This window comes from Vulpes lagopus, chromosome 20 (genome assembly GCF_018345385.1).
Source record: "Vulpes lagopus strain Blue_001 chromosome 20, ASM1834538v1, whole genome shotgun sequence".
In the NCBI taxonomy this organism is placed as follows: Eukaryota; Metazoa; Chordata; class Mammalia; order Carnivora; family Canidae; genus Vulpes; species Vulpes lagopus.
This window is the reverse complement of record NC_054843.1, coordinates 11,270,925-11,276,587: the sequence shown is the minus strand read 5'-3', so window position 1 is coordinate 11,276,587 and position 5,663 is coordinate 11,270,925.

The following is a 5,663-nucleotide window of genomic DNA, read 5'->3' as shown; positions in this document are numbered from 1 at the left end:
GTCTTTTATTTTGTTGTTGTCATGCTTAGGCTTAATAAACTTGCATATACAAAAGGTGCTACAATGGGTGCCTTCACAATTTGTGAAGCAGAGGGGGGCCAACGCCTGGGCCAAATGTTCCAAAATCAGGCACTGAGTATCCTGAAGGCACCACTGCAGCTGTCTTGTCCCCCAGCTCCTGGACCAGCAGCTCTTTTCCTTTTCACAACCCTCTTTTCCTTTTCACAACCTCTTTTTCCTCTTTTCCTTTTCACAACCTCACCTTAAGACTTGGATGGAGCACAGCCTTTATTAAATGAGTTTGCAGTGGTGGTGCATACTCTGCTTTCCTGAACTCAACTGCCTTCCTTCTAGAAATATTTCTTCTCAGAATAAACTCAGAGATTTCTAAGGACACACCCCAATCCCACATGTAAATTCATCTCTCCTGCCATCTGGACACATCTTTTCTTAAAGTTTTATTTATTGGGGGCACCTGGGTGACTCAGTGGTTGAGCATATGCCTTTGGCTCTGGTCGTGATCCCAGGGTCCTGGGATTGAGTCCCACATCGGGCTCCCTGCAGGAGACTGCTTCTCCCTCGGCCTATGTCTCTGCTTCTGTGTCTCTCATGAATAAATAAATAAAATCTTTTTTAAAAATTTTATTTATTTATTTTAGAGGATGAGCAGGAGGAGGGCAGAGGGAGAGAATCCTCAAGCTGACTCCCCACTGAGCACGAAGCCCAGTAAAGGATTCAACGTCATGACCTATGAGATCATGACCGGAATCAAAAGCAAGAGTCAGACACTCAAATGACTAAGCCATCCAGGCATCTCTCTCTGGACACATTTAATCTGACATTGAGGGATCCCTGGGTGGCGCAGCGGTTTGGCGCCTGCCTTTGGCCCAGGGCGCGATCCTGGAGACCCAAGATCAAATCCCACATCGGGCTCCCGGTGCATGGAGCCTGGTTCTCCCTCTGCCTGTGTCTCTGCCTCTGTGTGTGTGTGTGTGTGTGTGTGTGTGTGTGACTGTCATAAATAAATTAAAAAAGTAAAAAATAAAAAAAAAAAATCTGACATTGAACACAACTAATATTCAGTCTGGGGGGAGGGGGATCCTTCAAAAATTATTTTTAATAAGCTTCCTCAAATTTTTTTCAAATGGCACAAGGCAGTAAATACTAATAAATACACATCCCTAATGCCCAAGAACTGCCCTGTTACTTAACAAGTTCCAATAACATCCAATTTGTTCTCACTGCATTTCTTTCTAGGTCTTGTGGACCACATTAATGTATGTGGGTATTTGTCTTGGGATATTTATGTTGATGCAGGAAAAATAGGAATACCTTTTCTCTTTACCTGAGGGGGAAAAGGCAGGAAGAGAGAATCTGATGCCTTTCGTGCAAAGAATATACCAGTTTCCTACCCTTTGTGAGGCCTGCGCCAACTTGGGGCTCATTCTAGCAGAGGGTATCTTGTGGATGAGGTAGTAATTGATGAAGAAGAAAGAAAATATTAGCAGAGCAGATAGTCTGGCTTAGAAAAAAACAAGTTTGAGGAAAAGGAAGGAAATAGGGAGATTGTTTCTCTCAGTAGTTGGCTTAAATTAAACTATCCTTGGGACTCCTGGGTAGCTCAGTGGTTGAGCATCTGCCTTCAGCTCAGGTCGTGATCCCGGGATTCTGGGATCGAGTCCTACATCACATTCCCCACAGGAAGCCTGCTTCTCCCTCTTCCTATGTCTCTGCCTCTCCCTTTGTGTGTGTCTCTCATGAATAAATACATAAAATCTCTTTTTAAAAATTAATTAAACTATCCTTGGGGCACCTGGGTGGCTTAGTTGGTTAAGCAGCTGACTCTTGATTTTGACTCAGATCATGATCTGAGGGACCTAGGATCAAGCCCCATGTCAGGCTCTGTGCTCAGCGGGGAGTCTGCTTAAAATTCTCCCTCTCTCCCTTCTCCTCTCCTCTCTCTTTCTCTCTAAAATAATATATCAGTCTTTTAAAAAATTAAACTGTCCTCACAGTGACTCTCACTGCCCCTCACCCTCAGTCACCCCAAATTTTCCTAGCTCCATCAGAGAAGAAGATGCTGAGGGAAAAATGAATGAATGAATGAATGAATGAATGAATGAAGAAACATTTTGCCTGTCTGTCAAGTAGAAAGTTCATTTTTCCAAAGGATTGAAGTTAGTCCTTAAATACGCAACAAATAGCATAGTCCCAAATATCATAATGTTTTGACAGTCTGGAATTTTAGTTATAAAAAAGATATGATGACTTTTATAGGACAAAGAGGCACATCATCCAGTCTGAAATCTCCCTAAAAGACCTCTGCCTCTCACACATGTAGAAGTCATCTTTGTGACCCTCTGTACCTGCACATTCGTCTAGCACGCTGCCCAGGAGACATTTTAGAGCAATTTGCCTCTATAGAGCCCCTTTTGCTAAATGGCAAGCGTCAAGAGACAAGGACTCTCTTTTTGACTCTGTGGCTGACAATTGCTAAGTGTTGTGTGAGTGACCACCGGGGCATTGAGGGTACATACATTGGCCAGGTCCACCACTAGGGGAAGACAAATCACCCTGCTCAGGTTCACAACCAACTGGTATCTTAGATTCCTAACTGGGTAGGCGGGGTTATGAAGAAGCAAGGAAGAGGGCGATGTGTAGCTAAAGACTACATATGGTTTCAGTTGCTAGATTTAGCAAATAAAAATACACCCAGTTAAATCGGAATTAAATTTGAATTTCAAGTATGCAATGAATAGGGGTTTTTTTGGTTGGTTGGGGTTTTTTGTTTGTTTTTTTTTTAGTATAAATGTGTCCCAAACATTGCATGGGACATACTTATACTAAAAAAAAAATTGCTATGAATACTCTGGCATTTTACTTATAGAAAGATTATGATGAGTTTTTTAGTATAAAAATGTATCATTCCTTCTTTGAGATCTAGATGACTCCTGCCAGGTAAACATGTAGAGGTCATCTTTGTACCCCATCTGTCATTTCAGATAAACAGCAAATACCCTTTTAGTTTATGTCCTGTGCAATATTTGGGGCATACTTATACTAAAGCATTCATTTATCTGAAATTCACATGTAACTGGATACCTGTAATTTTTAATCTGGCAACCCTGGTAATGTTAGGTTTCAAAAGTACTATTAGGCCTTCCCAAACCCCTCAACCAATATAAATAATGCTTCCAGGGCACCTGGGTGGCTCAGTCTGTTAAGCATTTGCCTTTGGCTCAGGTCATGATCCCAAGGTCCTGGGACCAGGCTCTGTGCTGGGCTCTCTGCTCAGTGGGGAATGTGCGTCTCCCTCTCCCACTCCTCCTTGCTTGTGCTCTCTCTCTCTCTCTCTCTCTCTCCCTCCCCTCTCAAATAAATAAATAAATAAATAAATAAATAAATAAATAAATAAAATTTTTAAATCTTAAAAAAAGGTAATGCTTCCTACAGAAATTCATACTAAGTACATTACCTGTAACGTGTTTTATTTACAATTTAAAACAACAGTTAAGAGAGTTAATATTGCAAACATTATATAGCCAGAAAAATACATTCCAATCTAATTCTGCCCTAAGGAGAAGGTGTTGGGGTTGGGGGCAGGCATCTGAGTCCGGTGGGGGCACAGATCTGTCTGATGGTTCTGACTGGCTGCCCACCTCTCTGCCAGCATTTCTCACCTGGCTCTGACCACGTTTCATATCACGGTTACTTTCACGCCTGTTTTATCTTTTCCAGTGGACTGTGAGCAACTTGAGGTCAGGCGCTGTGTTCGTTTTTGTCTTTTGATTCCTCAGGCCGAATGGTGCCTGGCCTACTGTGAGTAGTTGCTCAATAAAAGACATGTTGCATTCAAGAGGATCCACTGTTTTCTTTAGAGTTTTTTCCACACGTCACCATCCAGCAGTAGGAGTAGTTGGTCAAAAAGCAGGAATAGAGGGTCCCTGGGTGGCTCAGTCAGTGAAGCACCTGCCTTCAGCTCATGCTTGATCTCAGGTCCTGGGATGAGCTCCTTGCTCAGCAAGAAGGCTGCTTCTCCTTCTCCCTCTGCTACTCCCCCTATGTGTGCTCTCTCTCTCTCTCTCCCTCTCTTGCTATCTCAAATAGATAAATAAAATCTTTAAAAAAAAAAAAAAAGGCAGGAATATTCTGATATCCGAATCTGCTGGATTCTGCTGGATTGCATTAATTCGTGGACATTTCTTTTTTGCCCACTAGACCGTGCCCTCCTTCAGGGCAAGGACGGCCTTTTACTCACCTCTTTTCTCCTCTTAGCACCTCTTACTTAGAAATCCATCAATGTCGTATAAATGAACTTTCAGACCTCCCCCCAAGTCTGCTGGGTCCCACTCAGGAAATGCACCCTCTGGCTCAGCCCAGAACTCTACTAGGTGTCTCCAACTCTTCCTTCTTCTTCCTTATCCAAGTGTCACCGAGTCCTGTTCATCCTACCTCCTGAATAGCCCTTGAATCCTCCCATTTCCTTCCCTCTCATTTCTATCACATGCTAGTCTACACCGTCATCTGGGCTACCACACGCCAGCCTCCTATCCAGCCCTGCTCCTCCCTGTCCTTCTCCAGATCACCAGCCCTCAGTCACTGGCCCTGCAAAGACGACATTCAAGGGATGCCTGGGTGACTCAGTAATCGAATTTCTGCCTTTGGCTCAGGTCATGATCCTGCGGTCCAGGGATCGAGTCCCGCATCGGGCTCCCCACAGGGAGCCTGCTTCTCCCTCTGCCTGTGTCTCTGCCTCTCTCTGTGTGTATCTCATGAATAAATAAATAAAATCTTTTTTAAAAAACTTTTAAAAAGGAAAAGAAAAAAATACATGTATATTTAATTTTTGCTTCAAGAGCAATTTCCTGTGGTGTGGAAGGCAGAGGCAAGCACCTGTCACGGCACAGCAGCGGCTGCCTTGCCTTGCTGGTTTGCTGTTCGTGTCCAGCCCTCCTTTCTCCCGGCCAGGCCTGCCTGCCACCAAAAGCGCAGGTGAGAAGCAGTCTTCTACAATGTTCTTCACTAACTCCCTAACTAATCCCTATCATAAATGCCAATATTAGTTTCCAAGTTCCATTTCACGTGACATCACAGTGGCCTCCTCTTCTTCCTCCCCCTGCCACATTAAAGGACCCTTACCACTACCTGGAACCCACCCAGATCATCAAGAACAAGCTCCCTGTTTTGAGATCAGCTGATAAGCAAAGCCAGTTCCTTTTGCTGCCCCAATTCTCCCTTTGCCATCCGAACACCGTATTCACAGGTTCCAGATATGATGACTTGGACGTCTTTTGGGGTGGCAGGTGGCGGGAGGCGTTATCCCACCTACTCCAATGTCTTATTCTCTATCACTCAAAGTTTCTGCTTCTCTGAATGAATCCCGACTGATAGACTGCCTTCGACCAAGGGACCCGTTTTATGTCAAAGGAGGTACAACAACAGGCAGAGGATCATGAGACCCACTGTCCTACCACATGCCACATCCCCTAGAAGCTACCAGCCTGAAAGCACCCTGGGTTGGCTGGAAACACAGCAGCTAAGGCATCAGCAGGAAACGAACCCCGAGGGGTCAAAGTGCTGAATTTCTGACAGCACCAAGGGGTGGGAGCCCAGTGCATCCCTCCCCAGCACGCCTCGCTTTCTTCTGGGCGATCTGTACTTGA